The sequence below is a fragment of the Mobula birostris genome, chromosome 27 (assembly GCF_030028105.1).
Source record: "Mobula birostris isolate sMobBir1 chromosome 27, sMobBir1.hap1, whole genome shotgun sequence".
Lineage (NCBI taxonomy): Eukaryota > Metazoa > Chordata > Chondrichthyes > Myliobatiformes > Myliobatidae > Mobula > Mobula birostris.
Genome location: NC_092396.1, coordinates 14,625,145 through 14,646,483, shown reverse-complemented (window position 1 = coordinate 14,646,483; position 21,339 = coordinate 14,625,145). Strand labels below are relative to the sequence as shown.

At 40.9% G+C, this 21,339-nt stretch overlaps 2 protein-coding genes across 5 annotated transcripts in view; one reads left to right on the top strand and one right to left on the bottom strand.

Moving 5' to 3' along the window:
- LOC140188456 (protein kinase C zeta type-like) overlaps positions 1-21,339 on the bottom strand; it is a 394,997-nt gene that overhangs the window by 14,188 nt on the left and 359,470 nt on the right. The gene's annotated exons all lie outside the window — the stretch shown is intronic.
- The window catches only part of LOC140188457 (uncharacterized), a 127,170-nt gene that overhangs the window by 45,877 nt on the left and 59,954 nt on the right, over positions 1-21,339 (top strand). The window contains exon 6 of one of the 4 annotated variants that reach the window (XM_072244748.1): positions 1,653-1,704. The exons of the other annotated variants lie outside the window; for them this stretch is intronic. The gene's annotated coding sequence lies outside the window, so the exon portion shown is untranslated. Of the gene's footprint in view, positions 1-1,652; positions 1,705-21,339 lie in introns of those variants that run through there. 4 annotated transcript variants of the gene reach the window in all.

Here is a 21,339-nt window from a genome sequence, read left to right as displayed (position 1 = left end):
CTCCCTTGTCCATCCCTCCCCACTGATCTCTCTCCTGGCACTTATCCTTGTAAGCGGAACAAGTGCTACACATGCCCTTACACTTCCTCCCTTCCCACCATTCAGGGCCCCAGACAGTCCTTCCAGGTGAGGCGACACCTCACCTGTGAGTCGGCTGGGGTGATATACTGCGTCCGGTGCTCCCGATGTGGCCTTCTACATATTGGCAAGACCCGACGCAGACTGGGAGACCACTTTGCTGAACACCTACGCTCTGTCCGCCAGAGAAAGCAGGATCTCCCAGTGCCCACACATTTTAATTCCACATCCCATTCCCATTCTGACATGTCTATCCACGGCCTCCTCTACTGTCAAGATGAAGCCACACTCAGGTTGGAGAAACAACACCTTATAATCCGTCTGGGTAGCCTCCAACCTGATGGCATGAACATCGACTTCTCTAACTTCCGCTAATGCCCCACTTCCCCCTCGTACCCCATCCGTTATTTATTTTTATACACATATTCTTTCTCGCACTCTCCTTTTTCTCCCTCTGTCCCTCTGACTATACCCCTTGCCCATCATCTGGTTTCTCCCACCCCTTGTCTTTCTCCCCGAACCTCCTGTCCCATGATCCTCTCTTATCCCTTTTGCCAATCACCTGTCCAGCTCTTGGCTCCATCCCTCCCCCTCCTGTCTTCTTCTATCATTTTAGATCTCCCCCTCACCCTCCCACTTTCAAATCTCTTACTAACTCTTCCTTCAGTTAGTCCTGACGAAGGGTCTCGGCCTGAAACATCGACTGTACCTCTTCCTCGAGATGCTGCCTGGCCTGCTGCGTTCACCAGCAACTTTGATGTGTGTTGTCTACAGATCTCCCTGATTATTATAAAAATCCATCACTTATTCCTTGGAAGGATGGAATTCTGCTTCCCTTACTGATTGGTCTCCATGTAACTCCCGATCCATCAAAGAAATTTGACTGTTAAGTGGCACAACAAGGTACTCAGTTCAAGGGTAATTAAGGATGTGCAGTAAATGTTTGCTTTCCTAGGAAATTGCAGATACTCAGAAATGAATAGCTAAAATAAATCTGCTACAAACCCAGAAGCTCCCAGTCAGTTTGCTGAATTCTGCTTTCCATTTTTCCATTTCCCTTGTATCAACTCTGACAATGCATCTTCCACACTTTCCATATTTATTTGCTCATGACTTTCTCTCCATAAGAGTTTCATGGTTCTCAACCGTTGATTACGATCTTACCCCTTTCTCCTCCTACCCTCAGAAAGTATAGCTTTTTCCTTATCCTTAGTTTAAAAAAATGCCTTGTAAATTCTCGAAGATTCCAATGCCACAATATATCTTCCCCCACCCCACCCCCAACAGTTTGGAGGAACTCCAATTTTCTCTGCTTTTTAAAATTTAATTATTCATTTACATGATGTGGGCATTGCCAGCTAAGGTAACATTTATTGCCTATCCCTAGTTGCCCTTGAAAAGGTGGTGATGAGCTGTCTTCTTGAACCACTGCAGTCCCTGAGGTGTAGGTACACCCACAGTGCTGCTGGGGAGAAAATTCCAAGATTTTGATCCAGCAGCAATGAAGGAATGGTGATATGTTTCCAAATCAGGTTGGTGAGTAACCTGGAGGGGGATTTCCAATGTTGTTCCAGGTATCTGCTGTTCTTGTCCCTTCTACATGGTAGTGGTTGTGGGTCTGGAAGATGCTGCCTTAGGAACTTTGGCATGTTGTTGCAGTGCATCTTGTAGATAGTACACACTGCTGCAAATGTACGTCGATGGTGGAGGATTGGATGCTTGCGGAAGGGGTACCAATCAAGTGGGCTGCCTTGTACTGGATGGTGTCAAGCTTCTGGAGTGTTGATGGAGTTGTACTCATTCAGGTAAGTGGCGAGTATTCCATTACACTCCTGACTTGAGCCTTATAGATGGTGGACAGGATTTGGGGAGTCAGGAGGTGCGTTACATGCTGTTGGATTCCTAGCCTTTGACCTGCTCTGGTCGCCATGGTGTTTATAGGACTAAACCAGTTCAGTTTCCTGTCAACAGTAACCCCCAGGATGTTGAAAATAGGGGATTCAGTGATTGTGATGCCACTGAATGTCAAGTGTTGATGGTTAGAGCCTCTTTTGTTGGAGATGGTCATTGCCTGGCACTTGCATGGCTCAAATGTTACTTGCCACTTGTTAGCCCAAGCCTGGATATTGTTTAGGTCCTGCTGCATTTGGGTATGAACTGCTTCACTGTCTGAGGAGTCACAAATGGTTTAGAACATTGTGCAGTCATCTGCAAACATCCCCACTTCTGACCTTATGACGAAAGGAAGCTAATTGACGAAGCAGTGAAGATGGTTGGTCCTAGGACACTTTCCTGAGGAATCCCTGCAAGTGATGTCCTGAGGATGAGATGATTGACCTCCAACTACCAGAACCATCTTCCTTTGTGTCAGGTATGATTCCAAACAGTGGAAGGTTTCCCCCCTAATTCCCATTGACTTCATTTTAGCTAGGGCACCTTGATGCCATACTCGGTCAAATGCTGCCATGATGTCAAGGGCTATCACTCTCACCTCACCTCTGGTATTTAGCTCTTTGGTCCATATTTGGACCAAAAATATGGACCAAACTGGGCCATCCATAAGCAGGTTATTGCCGAGTAGGTGCTGCATGATAGCACTGTTGATGATACCTTCCATTACTTTGCTGGTGATTGAGAGTAGGCTGATAGAGCAGTAATTGGCTGGGTTGGACTTGTCCTGTTTCTTGTGTACAGGACATACCTGGGCACTTTTCCACATTGCCGGGTAGATACCAGTGTTGTAGCTGTACTGGAACAGCTTGGCTAGTGGTGCAGCAGGTTCTAGAGTACAAGTCTTCAAGACTATTGCTGGGATTTTGTCTGGGCCCATAGCCTTTGCAGAATCCAGTGCTTTCAGCCGTTTCTTGATATCACATGGATTTGCTGCTCACAATGTGGTCTCCTCTTCATTTGCGATCAAATACATTGGGTGACCACAATGGAACACCTCTACATGGTCTTCAATTGTGACACAAGCTTCATGGCTGTCACTTTAATTCTCTATTCTGACCTTGGTCTCCTAATGCCATTTCATTGAAGTTCACTATAAGCTTGAGAAACAGGACATTTACTTGCTAATGGGGACAGTACAGCCTTTGGATTCAACATCAAATCTAATGATTTGTACAATATTTCCACCATCTTTAAGGCAGGGTGATGATAAATTAATTACTATTTCCAACATTAATAATTAGTTTCTAGTGACCTCTGATAATTATCTACTTATCCCTTTCCACTTTCTCCAGACTTCTGTCATTCACCAATCTCTTCACTACTCATCAATTTGCACCATCACCCTTTTTGATCACTCTTACCCTCCAACTCGTGCACACTTTCCCTGGTGCTCTCCTCTCCCCCCATTCTCTGTATATTAAAATTTGTTTGTTCACTATCAATTTTGAGAAAATTCCTAAAATATCAAGAGTACAGATACCAAACTTCTGCCATGGATGGTCCCAAGCCCAGCTACACAAGATGAGGGTTGTAAAACCCCAGTGATACAGGAACAGCAACAGAAGCTCCAAAGACCTCCTTCCTGAGGGAGGAAGGATCTTCAATGGGATGCATCTTGAAAGACTGGCCAAGGACAGAGGACTCTGGTGATCTGTTGTTGGCAGCCTATGCCCCAGTAGGGGTGATTACCTTAAGAAGAAGACAGATACCAAGTACTTACAGTATTTTTAAATTTCAGATCTCCAGCATCTACAGTATTTTGCCTTTCAAAGAGGCTCTTATGCTGACTGAGCTGCATTTGTCCAGATAATGCCTTTTAGGTGGTAGAAATGCTTTATGGAGCTAGGAGGTGTATCATGTCTCCAGATCGCCTATCCTTAATTTTGATTCTTTTCACAACTTTTCAGGCTAGAAATGGGATTCCAACTCAGCTTTAGTCAAGAATCTGATATGCTACTATAGCATTCACATACAAACTAAAATCTGAAGTTACATCTTCTTGGCAGGAGTACACTAATTGAGCTATTTATATTCCAGGCTTATTGTCTATTATTAATATTCTCTAACCATCTCTACTACTCCAGATAAAACATTTTATAAAAAAATTTCAAAGGCAAAGCCGTAAGAGTTGTTTGTAGAAAGATATTTTTTGAATGATTAGTATATTTGTATTAAGTTACTACATCCTGTTTTAGCAGACATTATTTAATGTGCCAGAACATTGCTGCTTGTAATTTGTACTTTAACATGCTCTATACATTTCTCAAGTTACATTTCTTATCAGATATACATAGTTTATATCTTATGAGGGTATTACAGTAAATTTATTAAATATATTTAGACCCCAGCCAAAGCAAATATTGTAGCAGCCTGTTACCATCAGATACACCTTTCTGCATTGAAGGTCTGTTGTGATTTTCTTGTGAAGCCATCTTAAATGAGATAATGCATCCCTTTTTGAAAGATTTGTAGGTTTATTTACAAAATAATACAATGCAAGCTTCAAGGTTTATTTCATTACTTTCAAAAATCGCATATTCTATTCTTGATTCCGAAGCTGAGGTGCAAGTTCAAGGCATGCTTTAACTAAAGTACAGTATATGAAAATTAAATGATAATGTATTTTTTTTACCTCAATGTCGCAAAAACAAAGGAGCTGGTTGTGGACTATGGGAGGAATGGAGGTGGGCTAACCCCTATTGACATCAGTGGATCTGGGGTTGAGAAGGTGAACAGCTTTAAATTCCTCCCATACACACCACCAAGGATCTCACATGGCCTGTACATACCGGCTGTGTGGTGAAAAAAGAACAGTGCCTCTTTCACCTCAAACGGTTAAAGAAGTTTGGTATGGGTCCCCAAATCCTAAAGACTTTCTATAGGGACACAATTGAGAGCATCCTGACTGGCTGCATCACTGCCTGGCAATGGGAACTGTACCTCCCTCAATCGCAGGGTTCTGCAGAGAGTGGTGTGGACAGTCTAGCATGTATATGTGAACTTCTACAGGACATTTACAGAGACAGGTGTGTAAAAAGGGCCTGAAGGATCACTGGGGACCCAAGTCACCCCAACCACAATCTGTTCCAGCTGCTACCATCTGGAAAAGGTACCACAGCATAAAAGCCAGGACCAACAGGCTCTGGACAGTTTCTACCAGGCCAACAGACTGATTAATTCATGCTGAATTTCTATGCTATATTGACTGTCCTGTTGTAGATACTACTTATTACAAATTGCACATTTAGATGGAGATGTAATGCAAAGATTTTCACTCCTCATGAATGTGAAGGATGTAAATAATAAAGTCAATTCAATTCAATTTTTAAATAAAAACACCAAATGTAGATTGAGCATAAGGAAGCTGAGGAATGTAAAAGTGATAGCTCTTGCAAGAATAAGTTAGAATTGTGGTTGCAGGTAATCTGATTTTCACCGTGAGTTTCTTTGATTCAGTTGGAAGTGAATCATTTGAAGATGAGTGATAAGAGTTACTTGCCCAATACTTATCCCTCAATTAACATACGTAAAACAGCTTGTCTGGTCTTCATCACATTGTTGTTTGTAGGAGCTTACTAAGTACAATTCAACTGCCATGCTCCTTGGAAGACAATTACCCTACTTCAAGAGCACTTGTTATGTAATTGGGTTGTCCATGTAATTGCAGGTCTTTCTTTTTATTATCTACTAGCTTACGGTATATTCAACTACTCTAACATTTAAGCAATGCAAAATATTTCAGTCTGAAAGAAACAGGACATGAAGTGAAATTTTAATGTCATTCAACCATACATGAATACTGTACAGCCAAATGAAACAGCGTTATTCTGGGGCCAAGGTGCAAAACACAGTACCAACAGTCATACTTAGCACAAGGCAGATATTAAATAGCAAGAAAATATAAGATATCAGTAAAATACAGTCACACAAAAATTAACCCAACTTCCTGAGTCCATGAATGCTGCAGCAGTCTATAGTCAAACATAATACAGCTCGTCTTCTGCCAAGTGAACACTTGGGGGGTGGGTGGGTTAGCACACATGTCAGGCACTCTGGTGGAGCGCCTAACTCCAAAACCTCTCCCTGGGTGGCTGCAAACAGGCAACGCTGTGGCTTTGAGGGCTAGTTCTCGCTATGAAGCTCCTTGCAGTCACCCCCCCCCCACCTACTGTTCGCCAATATACCAATGAATTCAATGAATTGGAATTGCAGCATTCCACACCACCAATGTCCAACAGAGTCTTGTGATCACAAGAAAAGCAACTAAGATGATCACTCATTATTAGACCACACACCTCCTTTGTGCACCAAGTCCAGCTCCTTCAGTTTCTCCACCAATGAGCAACTCGCTGATGGGGTAGCCCTGCAGTACTTTAACTTCTTAAAGTCCAGCAAGGTCTTGCAATCGTAAAAAAGAAATTTAAGAAAGACAATAACACCTTTGGTTAACCCTGTAGGAGCTGCTGTGCCTGAGCATGCTGCCATCTTACAGGAAGATGTAAGATTTATTTATAAATTATAGTAATTTTTACATCTTGCACTGTACTACTACCACAAAACAATAACTTATATGACACGTCAGTGATAATATTGTTCCAGTCAAGATAGTACGGTGTTTGGACAAAGGACTGGAGATTTGAGGCCCAACGACTGTGAGCCTGAGCCAAGAATGGGAGGCCTGGAGGCAGTGGGTCCTGCAGTTAGAGGCCTGTCTGTGCGTGTGAGTGGGGGGTGGGAAAGGGGTTTGTTCTGAAGTTGTTGTTTTGTTTTATTGTTGCTTTTGTTTGCATTCTATAAACATCATGGGCATGCTCATTTTAACGCCAGAATGTGTAGCAACACTTATGGGCTGCCCCAGCAATCCTCGTGGGTTGGTTGGTAACACAAATGACAAAATGACACATTTCACTCTACGTTTTGATGTACATGTGATAAATAAACAAGTCAATCTGATAATAAAGTTGATTCTGATTATTTTTTCATGAATTACAAATCACCCTCATTCTATTTCTTTTGCTGTTACAATGAATTAAAGACTCTGTACACAATGCCTGGATCTCGTCATCAAATAATTTCTGTAAAGTTCACCCAGGGTCTGACAATTTTTCAATGCATTTTATTAAATATCACTGTGTCAATCCAAATTCCTCCATCACCACTGGGAACAAAACTCTCTCAAGCACTCTTTTGCTTCCATGCCTCCTGCACTCAAATACGCCATCTGCAATGATATCAATCTCTCAGTCGGTAATAACTGCAAGTCTTGTGCCTTCAAATTTGATGCTGTCAATTCTTCAGGAAATGCTATCACTCAAAGTAATACCTAATACAATAGGTAAATTCAAGAGCTGTAACATCGATTGCATATGCAAATAGACTGCCATCCTAAAAGTGGAGTGGATGGAGTGTCTCAATTTATACCAACACCTTCTCTACTTGGCTAAACAGTTCACAGCTCTATGATTATCTGCTCTTTTGTCCACTCTACAAATAACACAAGAAAATAGCTGGAGTAGGCCATCTGGCCCTTCGAGCCTGCCCAACATTCAATATACTTGTGGCTTATCTATCCTGGGGTCTCAATTCTTTCTCTGTGCCAGATCCTTCAATCTTTTAAAAGTGCATCTATCTTCCATTTAATGATCTAGCCTCCACAACTCTCTGGATTAGAAAATTCCAGAAATTCACTAGCCTTTGCAAAATAAATTTCAAAGTACCATAGTTTTAAATGCTTGCCTATTTATCTTGAGATTAAGTCATCTAATTCAAATGAAAACAGTTTCTAACCTGTCAAGGTTCCTTAGAATATTGCACATTTTAATTTGGCATCCTTCATTCTTCTAACTCCAAAGGATACAAACTCACTTGTTTAGCATCTCTTAATAGAATTATCCTCATTGCAAGAATTAACTTGGTGAACCTTCTTTGGACTGCCTCCTTTGCAAGGCAAGAGGACCAAAACTGTTCTGTACTCCAACTGATTTCTAACCCTTTGGCCATGTGACATCTACTTTCTTGGCTACTTACTGCACCTGCCTGTTTGTGATTCAAAGAATACCAAAATCTCTCTGTAATTTACTTACTTGCATTAAGATACTAATCTTCATTTTGGCTCCTCTTATCGAAGTGCGTGACCTTACACTTTCCCACATTAAACTCCATTTGCCAGGTTTTCACCCACTCACTCAATCTATTTATATCCCATTGCAGTCACAGTACCTTCGATGAGACCTGCCCTTCCACCTACTTTATCATTGCAACAACACATCAAGTAGTTTATCTTTAATGGTCTTAAGTGGGGAGGAGCAAATTATGTTTTTTTACTAGCATTGAATACGTCACAACAACAAACACAAATACGAATTTTATTTCAAATTTTTTGCAATAATTTACGAAGACTTTTAAGACATCCTTTAAGGTGAACAGAAATCAGCCACATTACAATTTGTTCAAGTCTGAATTTAGGCTGAGCTCCCTCATAAGGGGGAACAGTCTCATTAGATGCAAAATGGAATAAACTGTATGGTAAATATTAAAACCAGTTAGGTAGTACACCCACTGAGTTTGTATGATTATAGACTACTAGAATCTATTCATTGTAATGCATTGTACTCAGCTGTACAAATAAGGACACTTGAGAACTTTATAAAACAAATTCATAACAAGGAATAATATTTTTAAAAGTTGTAACAGTAGGAAAGAAGAACCATTCATTCCTTAACCACAGAAAACAATTTGGATACAGAGACAAAGAAGTCAACATTTCCCAAAAAAAGAAAAGCTGTTTCCATGAATAGCTGCCTGCTTACTTCTTTGAAAGATGTTAGTTACTGTGAAATAATTAATGCGTTTAAATGTCATTGTTGGTAAAACCTTTGTAGAAGGGTGACCAAGTTATGAACTTACAGATTTAAATAAAAGTTATACTTATTAAAGGTAATGTGCAGATGCAGAACCATGCCACCAAATCAGTCAAAACCCAAAAGATCTAGATTCAAGAGTTATCTGATCTACAGGATATTGGTAAGGAGGCTACGTTTCTGGACTTCAAGGTGGGTAAAGAGAAACTTCCCCAATGGTCTTTCCACTTAATTTCTCACCAGTGCTGGAAAGCAAATTTGTGGCTAATAGAGTAGGGCAAGAATCAGATGAGCCACAATGATCTTATGGATAAAATGAACTTCCAACATAGCATTTCTAAAGTGAAAGTTTAAGAATAGCTTAGATAACCAACAATTGCTCAAGACCTTTGTAAGTGGATGGTGCCACTGGTTTCATGTAAATGAAACTATTTCCTGCCAGAAAGTGAATGTGAGTCCATTTGCTGCATTAGCTGAATAACCTTTTTGTCACACAAGGGAAATTGCACCTGGATGATGTGAACTGTTGTGGCATATACCATACCAGTGTTAATCCCTTACTGAAATCAATGACTAAGAACATCTGCTTTCAGTGGAAAATTTGATTTGATTTTGCCCTGAATTTCCAACCATAGATGTGGACTATGTCTTCCAAACTAACAGTTAACAAAAATCTGTCCTAAATATGAAATGCTCAACTTATAGCTCAGTTTTAGACAAAGAAACACTTCATTTACAGTAATTATTTGGCAGCAGCACAAACAACAGCAGAGTGAAAGTACATACGCAAGCATATTAATGGCCATTTCTCACAAGGTGAATACCAGTTAAATAATGATAAGGACCAATGCTGTGCCAAGTAATTACATATATGGATTGATAGTCACAATAAGATGCCTACTGATTATGATCTGTCCACTACAGTATGATATGTTCACTACAGCCCACTATATGTAGTATTTCATGCTCAATCAAAATTGTACCAAGAAATGAAATTCTAAAATCAGTTTTAATTGCCAATTTCTGTTGCACTATTAGAGTGTGGGGAATTTAGCAATCTCAGTTACTTTAAGAAGGTGGGGTGATGGTGGTGGTTGATAAGCAGTGTTGTGTAGCAGATGCAAATTCCTAAACATCCATTATTTTGCTGATGTTTAATGTAAAGCCCATTCATTCATACACTTCAGTAAACCTGTTGGTGATGACTTACGAATTTAGCCCCTAAGTTATACAGATTCTGTTCAAGGCTGGCATGGACTGCCTTTTAATTAGAGTTATGCTGAAAACTGGACATATCAACAGCTTTCATTTTAATTGTATTTGCTGATTTGCCATCAGGACTCTTAAAAGCACACTTTATAATCAATTCCTTTGATTTCTATAGGCTACATGCTGCATTTGGAGGACACAGTCCAATGGGATTGGTAAAAATGGCTGACGCTTCGGCACAAATAAAATGCATATTCAATAGGTGAAAAATCATGTTTGTTGCTAGTAAAGAGTTAACTCCTCCAAATGCCTTTTGCTTACAATGAGCATAGAAAACTAATCTAAACTTTGATATAAAAGAATGAACTCGAAGTAAAACAAAGTGTATGAGACTTAATGAGAGAGAATTATGAGATTGCGGAGTTCCAGTATAGTATAATAACTGGATGAAATATAAAGTGGGCTAAACACAACAGGTATGAATGCAAATATTTGCATTAATTGCAAAGTTAATTAAGGTATGCTCATATTTCCAGATAGATAGATAGATAGATATACTTTATTAATCCCGAGGGAAATTTGGTTTCGTTACAGCCGCACCAACCAAGAATAGAGCGTAAATATAGCAATACAAAAACCACCAACAGTCAGGCAACAAAATGCAAACTATGCCAGATGGAAAGTAGGTCGAGGACCAGTCTATTGGCTCAGGGTGTCTGACCCTCCACGGGAGGAGCTGCACGTTCGATGGCCACAGGCAGGAACGACCTCCCGTGCCGCCAAGTGTTGTATCATGGTGGAATGTGGCCGAAGTCCAACAGTAAAAAGTTCAATATCCAGTCTGCAAACACGTTCCTCGATCGTAATATGCCCCAGATTCCACCATCTGTTGTTAGCCAGATCAGTAAGCACCCAACTCCTTTACGCTTACCGCTCTCAGTGCACTTCCGGTCAGCCGGAACGGTATTACCCACCGAACTCCTCTTCTCCATAAGTCTCTGTTGTCTCGACCCGGTCCTCTTTCCTCAACTTTGTGATCCCCCTCTACATCCCCTGTGTGTTTTCCTCCGGATTTCAGCAGGGGTGTCCGCCACTCTGCTCGCTAAACCGGCCAGTTTTAGCGCAAACAGCTGGTCCCTGGAATACACAATGCAACCTTGCTTCTGTCCCGCGTATCCGGATGTAATCATTTCCAGCACTAAAAAAAACCCAAATAAAATTCTCTCTACCAGCATGTTAGAGAGGATGCAGCTTCGACGTGTTACCGTGAGAAAAAAAAACAAAAAATAATGTAAATTAAAAAGTAGTAAGAATAGTTCGGAACGGTTGTACCAGGCTGCATGCATGACTGGCGCATGCGCACTACATGGTATCTTAGAATTTGAACAGTTTTAACATTACTTCTATTCACTCCTTACCTCCAGATGTTCATTCTGCTGCCATCATATTAAACTCCAATAAAACAAGCAAAGGGATGACCAATTATTTACTCTTAATTCCTCAGAAACTTTTCATAGAATAACTTCATATGTTTTTTGATTCTTCCAGAACCTACAGACTTTAAAATTAAACCTGTTGGTAGCTAATTACTAAACATATTGAATTTTGATTAGTTATTGTTAACCTTGGTCGTGTCCCATGCTATCAGATTTTGATTCTTGACCAGACTTTCTCATTCCAAATAAAACTAAACTCAGTGATGATTCACTGAGACAGAAAGACCTCAAAACACCATTCTGCACTGTAAAGTGCCCAGTGGCTGAAACAAATGTTCCATTATGGTAAATATAATTTCCTAAATTTAAAATATTTTGCATTCAATACTAAAGTTGTTTATAATTACTATGCTCATGCTAGTGCACTCACATAATTGAAGAACTGAGTTTCATTTTTCTTCACTGATCTCAAGCTATTGTCCCCAGATGCTTCAAAATCTCCACAATCATCCCTGTAGCAAAGAAATCAGTTGTAGCCTGACTGAATGATTACCGTCCCGTTGCCCTGACCCCCATAGTGATGAAATGTTTTGAACGGCTTGTCAAGCCTCATATCACAGCCAGCCTCCCCTCATCACTGGATCCTCTACAGTTTGCTTATCATCCAAATCGCTCTATGGAGGACGCAATATCCACCATACTGCACACAGTTCTCTCTCACTTTGACAACAAAGACACTTACGCCAGAATCAGTTCAGTTCAGCGTTCAATACCGTCATCCTGCAGAGACTAGTGGAGAAACTGTCGCTGCTTGGCCTTAGCACTGCCATGTGTCGCTGGATTCTGGATTTCTTGACAGAGAGACCTCAGTCAGTCCGTGTTGGCAGGAACACCTCTGACTCCATCACACTGAGCACTGGATCCCCACAAGGCTGTGTACTTAGCCCATTGCTATTTACACTGCTAACACGACTGTGAAGCTAGATTTAAGGAGAACCTGATCATTAAATTTGCAGACGATACCATAGTGGTGGGGCTCATCAGCAAAAATGATGAAACAATGTACAGGGAGGAGGTCAAACACCTAGAGAGCTGGTGCAGGGACAACAACTTGATGCTTAATGTCATCAAAACCAAGGAGATGATCGTCGATTTCAGACGGTCTCAGCCTGAGCACACACCCCTCAGCATCAGCAGCTCCACAGTGGAGAGAGTGGAAAACATCAAGTTCCTTGGGGTGCAGATCTCAGACAATCTCATCTGGTCCAAGAACACCACTGGGATTGTGAAACAGGCCCAGCAGAGATTGCACTTTCTGAGGAAGCTTAAACAAGCATCACTCCCCACTAACATCTTAATTCTACAGAGGCGTGATTGAGAGTGTACTGACCTTTTGCATCACAACCTGGTACTCCAGCTGCAGTGCTGTCGACAAAAAAGTCTTGCAGAGGGTGGTTAGGGGAGCAGAGAAGGTTATTCGGGTCTCCCTACCTTCTGTCTAAGACCTCTTTCAGAGTCAATGCCTCCAGAAGACACGGTACATCATTAAAGACCCCTTACACCCTCTCCATGAACTGTTTGTTCTTCTGCCATCAGGCAAATGTTACAGGAGCACCAAAACTAAAACCACAAGGCTACTAAACAGCTTCCTCCCACAGGCAGTCAGACTACTAAATAGCTGCTCCACCTGACTCTGCTTTGGACACTTTTAACTTGCACTGGACACTTATAACTGATTTAACTGACATGTGGCTGTTGTGTTTTACTATTTATTGTTATGTTTATTATTTAGTGTTGCATTTGTTATGTTATGATTGCACTGCCCCTGAGAAACACTGTCTCATTCTGCCCTGCAGAGCTGATGTATGGTTAGAATGACAATAAAGTTTTTTGAATCTTGAATCTTGAATCTTGCCAGCTAGAAAGTTTAGTGGCTGAAATGGGCCTTAAGGGGTCCAAACATTAAAATTCTAAAATTTGGTAGCAGTGGTTTCAAACCATTTTAATGTTGAAAACAAGGCAAAGAATAAATAAGTTTTAAAAAAAATAAAGAACAGAAATTATAAATAGCTGTAATGAGATTGGTGTCTACATCTACTTCAATCTAACTCAGGGATCAATAGACAATAGACAATAGACAATAGACAATAGGTGCAGGAGTAGGCCATTCGGCTATTCGAGCCAGCACCACCATTCACTGTGATTATGGGCTGATCATCCACTATCAGTATCCAGTTCCTGCCTTATCCCCATAACCTTTGATTCCGCATTTCATATTCAGTAATAATGAAAGTATTAATGAATCAATGTAACAATGTAGCATTTAGTGTGGGAAATTCTCTCTGCCTATCTTGGTTCATTGCCAGCAAAAGGGCTTTTCATGTAGAAGTGATTTAAGCCTCACTAGAAAACTGAAACATTCATTTTGGTTGATGTTCTGCTACAGGATTGTCACGAGTGCTGTCCTTAAGATGATACATCAAAGCATAGTTGTATTTATTGTTCTTGTTGGATATAATAGATTCTGCAGCGTATACTAAGGATGATCAGAGGAGATTATTTTGGGTCCTGGTCAATAATTATCCCTCAATTATCATGCTAAAAAAAAACCATTACAAGGCATTCACATAAGAGAATTGATAGCTTGAGGAGAAATAAGTGAAAATAATTTGATAGCCATTACAGAGATATCATTGTAAAGGGATTAGGAATGGGAATTGAATATTCCAAAGTACCTGACATTCTGATAGGCAGAACAGGAGAGGAAATAAGTAGCTCTAATAATAAATGATGACATCTGAAGAGAAGTGAGGAATGATATTGTTTCAGAAAATCAGTAAGCCCATTAGTTTAGGTGGAAGTAAAAAAAACACTAAAAAAGGAAAGAAATCATTGGGAAAAGGTAAAAGATCCACCAGCAACAGGTATATCTTTGGACAAGGCACCAATTAGGAAATAAAAGGATGATGTAACAATGGCAGATTAGGGAAATCCAATCTGCAGAAGTAGTCTTGGGAAAGGTTTGGTCAATGCACTGGAGACAATTTTCCACAGCAATACATTAAAACCACACCAAGGAAATGGGGGAGATCTTAAATAGGTTTTTTGCGTCTGTATTTACTAAGCAAACTGGCATGAAGTCTATGGAATTAAGGGGATCAAGTAGTGAGATCATGGAAACTGTACAGATTGAAAGGGAGGAGGTGCTTGCTGTCTTGAGGAAAATTAAAGTGGATAAATCCCCAGGACCTGACAGGGTGTTCTCTCAGACCTTGAAGGAGACTAGTGTTGAAATTGCAGGGGCCCTGGCAGAAATATTTAAAATGTTGCTTTCTACGGGTGAGGTGCCGGAGGATTGGAGAGTGGGTCATGTTGTTCCGTTGTTTAAAAAAGGATCGAAAAGTAATCCAGGAAATTATAGGCCGGTAAGTTTAACGTCGGTAGTAGGTAAGTTACTGGAGGGAGTACTAAGAGACAGAATCTACAAGCATTTGGATAGACAGGGACTTATTAGGGAGAGTCAACATGGCTTTGTGCGTGGTAGGTCATGTTTGACCAATCTATTGGAGTTTTTCGAGGAGGTTACCAGGAAAGTGGATGAAGGGAAGGCAGTGGATATTGTCTACATGGACTTCAGTAAGGCCTTTGACAAGGTCCCGCATGGGAGGTTAGTTAGGAAAATTCAGTCGCTAGATATACATGGAGAGGTGGTAAATTGGATTAGACATTGGCTCAATGGAAGAAGCCAAAGAGTGGTAGTAGAGAATTGCTTCTCTGAGTGGAGGCCTGTGACTAGTGGTGTGCCACAGGGGTCAGTGCTGGGTCCATTGTTATTTGTCATCTATATCAATGATCTGGATGATAATGTGGTAAATTGGATCAGCAAATTTGCTGATGATACAAAGATTGGAGGTGTAGTAGACAGTGAGGAAGGTTTTCAGAGCCTGCAGAGGGACTTGGACCAGCTGGAAAAATGGGCTGAAAAATGGCAGATGGAGTTTAATACAGACAAGTGTGAGGTATTGCACGTTGGAAGGACAAACCAAGGTAGAACATACAGGGTTAATAGTAAGGCACTGAGGAGTGCAGTAGAACAGAGGGATCTGGGAATACAGATACAAAATTCCCTAAAAGTGGCGTCACAGGTAGATAGGGTCGTAAAGAGAGCTTTTGGTACATTGGCCTTTATTAATCAAAGTATTGAGTATAAGAGCTGGAATGTTACGATGAGGTTGTATAAGGCATTGGTGAGGCCGAATCTGGAGTATTGTGTTCAGTTTTGGTCACCAAATTACGGGAAGGATATAAATAAGGTTGAAAGAGTGCAGAGAAGGTTTACAAGGATGTTGCCAGGACTTGAGAAACTCAGTTACTGAGAAAGGTTGAATAGGTTAGGACTTTATTCCCTGGAGTGTAGAAGAATGAGGGGAGATTTGATAGAGGTATATAAAATTATGATGGGTATAGATAGAGTGAATGCAAGCAGGCTTTTTCCACTGAGGCAAGGGGAGAAAGAAACCAGAGGACATGGGTTAAGGGTGAGGAGGGAAAAGTTTAAAGGGAACATTAGGGGGGGCTTCTTCACACAGAGAGTGGTGGGAGTATGGAATGAGCTGCCAGATGAGGTGGTAAATGCGGGTTCTTTTTTAACATTTAAGAATAAATTGGACAGATACATGGATGGGAGGTGTATGGAGGGATATGGTCCATGTGCAGGTCAGTGGGACCAGGCAGAAAATGGTTCAGCACAGCCAAGAAGGGCCAAAAGGCCTGTTTCTGTACTGTAGTTTTCTATGGTTTCTATGGTTATTTTAGATCTGGACACTTAAAGAGATAAGATTAATGACTGATCTCACCTTTAAAAATCATTTGGGAAAGAGCAATCATAACACAACAGAATTTCACTTTCAATTTAAATGTGCCAAAGTTAGGACTTTGAAGAACTGAAAAATTAAATAAAGGTAATTGCATAGGAATGAAGGGAGATTTAACTAGAAAGTAGAAAGCAGTGGCAGGTTTTTAAAGAAACACTATTTTCAACCAAGATAAATATCATTGAGAAATAAAGACCCCACATAGGCAAGGAGCTCAAACTGTGGCTGATGAAGAAGTTGTAGATGGTATTTATCAAAAGAAATGGCTTACAATATTGCCAACAACAGCGATAGCCCCAAGGACTGGAAAAACTGAAAGTGTACAATGGATGACTAAAAAATTGATAAGGATGAGGAAAATGGAACATGAATCTAACAAGGAATATGAAAAGGGACTGCAAGAGTTTCTGTAAGTACATAGAAGAAAGCGCAGCAGCAAACAAGAAAATCATGAGAGTAGTGGGATTAGCTTTGGACTTTTCAATAAAAAAAAGCTAGCAAACACTGAATTGGCAAACAGTCTCCTTTGATACAAACGTCCATGGTTAGAAATATAGAAAATAGGTGCAGGAGTAGGCCATTCAGACCTTTGAACCTGCACCGCCATTCAGTATGATCATGGCTGATCATCCAACTCAGAACCCTGTACCTGCTTTCTCTCCATACCCCCTGATCCCTTTAGCCACAAGGGCCATACCTAACAACCTCTTAAATACAGCCAATAATCTGGCCTCAGTTGTTTCCTGTGGCAGATAATTCCACAGATTCACCACTCTGTGTGAAGAAATTTTTCCTCATCTCAGTCCTAAAAGGCTTCCCCTTTATCCTTAAACTATGACTCCTCGTTCTGGACTTCCCCAACATTGGGAACAATCTTCCTGCATCTAGCCTGTCCAATTCCTTTAGAATTTTATACGCTTCAATAAGATCCCCCCTCAATCTTCTAAATTCCAGCGGTATAAGCCTAGCTGATCCAGTCTTTCTTAATATGAAAATCCTGCCATCCCAGGAATCAATCTGGTGAACCTTCTTTGTACTCCCTCTATGACAAGAATGTCTTTCCTCAAATTAGGGGACCAAAACTGCACACAATACTCCAGGAGTGGTCTCACCAAGGCCTTGTACAACTGCAGTAGAACCTCCCTGCTCCTGTACTCGAATCCTCTTGCTATGAATGCCAGCATACCATTCGCTTTTTCACCGCCTGCTGTACCTGCATGCCCACTTTCAATGACTGGGTACAATGACATCCAGGTCTCCTTGCACCTCCCCTTTTCCTAATCGGCCATCATTCAGATAACAATCTGTTTTCCTGTTCTTGCCACCAAAGTGGATAACCTCACATTTATCCACATTAAATTGCATGTGCCATGAATTTGCCCACTCACCTAACTCTCTAGAGAAACGCTAATGCTTGTATACAACAGCAAGGCTTCAATTCGCAGCACATACTGATTTGAAATTCCAGAAATTGGGTAATTATTTATAGGCTCAGGAGAAAAATGTTTCTACGTCTCTTTGCAAGCCAGTAAGCTCTGCTGGAAAGTGCACTTCTGTGGTGGTTAGGCCATATTTGTAGTAATTGTCTTCAGATCTGGATATCCTGGTAACAGTCACCTTGACAGACTAGGCTAAATGTTTTTCTTGTTAAAATGATGAAATGTCTGATTGCTTGCTAGATAGATGTCATGCTTATCCTTCCTGTCTTACATAATAATTAGGTAGAACTATCTAATCAAGGCAAGGCTTGAATGCTATCACCTCTTATAAAGTAAAATCAAGCAACATAGGTGACAACAGGGCTTTCCTTACAGATGAGATCACAAACTCTCACAGCCCCCGATGATCTTGTGACTTCAGTCTCTAAGGCTGATGTGTGAGCATTCTTCAGGAGTTGAACCCATTGAAAGTATCTGGCCCAGATGGGTTACCTGGCCAAGTACTAAAAACCTGTGCTGATCAACTGGTTGGAGTATTCACTGAGATCTTTAACCTCTCGCTTCAACAGTCTGAGGTACCTACCTGCTTCAAGCATGTTTCAATTATACCAGTGCCTAAGAAGAGTGTGGTAACCTGCCTTAATGACTATCATCCAGAAGCACTTAAGTCCGCACTGATGAAGTGTTTTGAGAGGTTGGTGATGAAACATATCAAACTCCTGCCTGAGAAGCAATATGAAGCCACTCCAATTTTCCTACCAACACAACAGATGGCCATTTCATTAGCTCTTCACTCAACACTGGAACATTTGAACAGCAAAGATGCATACATCAGGATGCTCTATACTGAGTACAGCTTAACATTCAATACCATCATCCTCTCAAAACTAATCAATAATCTTAGTACTTCCTTGTGTAATTAAATCTTCGATTTCCTCATTTGCAGACCCCAGAAGTTTCAAAATGGCAACAACATCTCCTCCACAATCTTCATCAGCATAGGTGCACCACAAAGCTGTGTGCTTAGCTCTCTGCTCTACTCATTTTACACTTACGACTGTGTGGCTAAGCACAGATCTAATGCCATATTCAAGTTTGCTGATGGTACCACTGTCTTAGGCCAAATCAAAGGAGGCATATAGGAGGGGGACTGAAAATCTGGCTGAGTGGTGCTGCAACAACAACCTCTTACTCAATGCTCTTGGACAGAAAATCTTACAAAACCTAGTGGATACGGCCCAATTCATCATGGGCAAAGCCCTCCATTGAGCATATCTACATGGAGTGTTGTCACAGGAAAGCAGCATCCATCAGGAAGGTACAGGAGCCTCAGGACTCACACACCACCAAGTTCAGGAACAGTTATTACCCTTCAATCATCAGGCTTTTGAACCAGAGGGGATAATTTCATTCAATTTTCACTTGCCCCATCATTGAAATGTTGTCACAACTCATGGACTCACTTTCAAAGACTCCTCCTCTCTTGTTCTCGATATGTATGTATGTATGCATGTATTTGCACAGTTAGTTGTCGTTTGCATACTGGTTGTACTGGTTGGTGTGGTCTTTCATCATTTTTATTATGGTTATTGGATTTGTTGAGTATGCCCTCAAGAAAATGAATCTCCGGGTTGTATATGGTAACATATATATACTTTAATAATAAATTAAACTTGAAATTTGTACTTTCTTGTTTTGTGGATGTCTGCAAAGAGTAAGAATTTCAGGTTGTATACTATATACATTCTATGATATTAAATTCAACCATTTGAATCATTTGAAAAGTCCTTTCATCTCATCTAATTTACTATATTATTGGATACGTCAATTAACCTAAAGACTATGTGGTGCCATATGGAGCTACGAAGTACAAGAACTCTTGGCTGAGGACTGAAAATTCTTTTGCAGACAGAAACCAGTAAAGGAATAAATGGGTTGTTTTCAAGTTGTATTTGTAACTACTAGGTTGCTGCAAGGCATCATCAGTGCTGTAGCCCCAGCTGTTCACAATCTGCAGTACATCTGGGAATCAAATGTAAAAATGCCCTACTCTGCAACTGGGTGTTAGTGCTGGTAGTGAGAACAATGTGAAAAAGTTTCAATGGAAGCTTAATGTGCAAGAATTTAGAAGGTAGAATATGATATCATTCACTTTGGTAGAAAAAACACAGAAAAGAGGAATATTTAATTGATGAGAGATTGAAAGCATTAGTGTAGAAAGGGGCATGGGTATCTTTTGTACAAAATTACTGAAAAAGTTACCTTTTAGATGCAATAAGTAATTCATTAGGAAGACAACTAATACATATAGTGTGAATAAAGACTGATTCCTGTGAATAAGTTTTGCCCTCTGATGAGAAATTAATGGCTTCTCTGTAACGTTCCACCGCTGGCGTACAGGTATCCCTCGCTTTTCGAACGATCACTTTACTAAACCTCACTGTTTCGAAAGACCTACATTAGTAAGCTGCTTTCGCTTTCAGAAGGTGTTTTCACTGTTACGAAGAAAGGCAGCGCGCGTGATAAAAAATCAGCGCGTGATAAAAGGCAGCACGCGCCCCGAGCAGCCGCTCTGCCCCAGATTTGGAACGGCATTGCTTTAACAAGTTGCATTGAGCAGCCGTTAGCAAGATGAGTTCCAAGGTGTCGGAAAAGCCCGAAAGAGTAAGGGTGTTACACTTAGCGTAAAACTAGACATAATTAAGCGTTTCGATCATGGTGAACGAAGCAAGGACAAAGTGAATTTGGCTTGTGGAAGCTGATGAAGATGACGTTGAAGAGGTTTTGGCATCCCATAACCAAGAACTGATAGATGAAGAGCTGATGCAATTGGAAGAGGAAAGGATTAACAATCGAAACCGAATGCAGAAAGTGAAGCAACTGCATGAGATTTTTGCTGCAATGATAAAGTACGACTTTAATCTTGAAAGGCTACGTAGGTTTAGGGGATATTTGCAGGATGGTTTGAGTGCTTACAAACAACTGTATGATAGAAAAATGCGCTAGGCTCAGCAGTCAAGCAAGCCTTCCACATCAGCCACAGCAGACGACGAACCTCGACCTTCGACATCGAGGCGGGCAGTCATAGAAGATGAGCTGCCTGCCCTGATCGACGATGAGATGACATCCCCGTGTCCCACCACCCCAACACCAGGGCCCCGGACAGATACTGTACTGATTCGCGAAGAACGCAGCAGTAGCCGGCAGACACACAGCACATCGTTAAGAAAAAAGTCGAAATAAACATGCTAATTAATCAGGTGCCCCCTAGCACGTAATTAATTAGCATGTTTATTTCAGCTTTTTTCTTAACGATGTGCTGTGTATCTGCTGGCTACCGCTGCGTTCTTCGCGGCAATGTATCGGGTTGGCGGCCCGGAGGATGGGGGCCACTGCACCACCCAGCCTGAGATGACTCAGTCTAACACACCATCATCAGTGTGCTCGGCGCTGTTTTCTCAATTCCGGTTAAGTGATACTACACGGTACA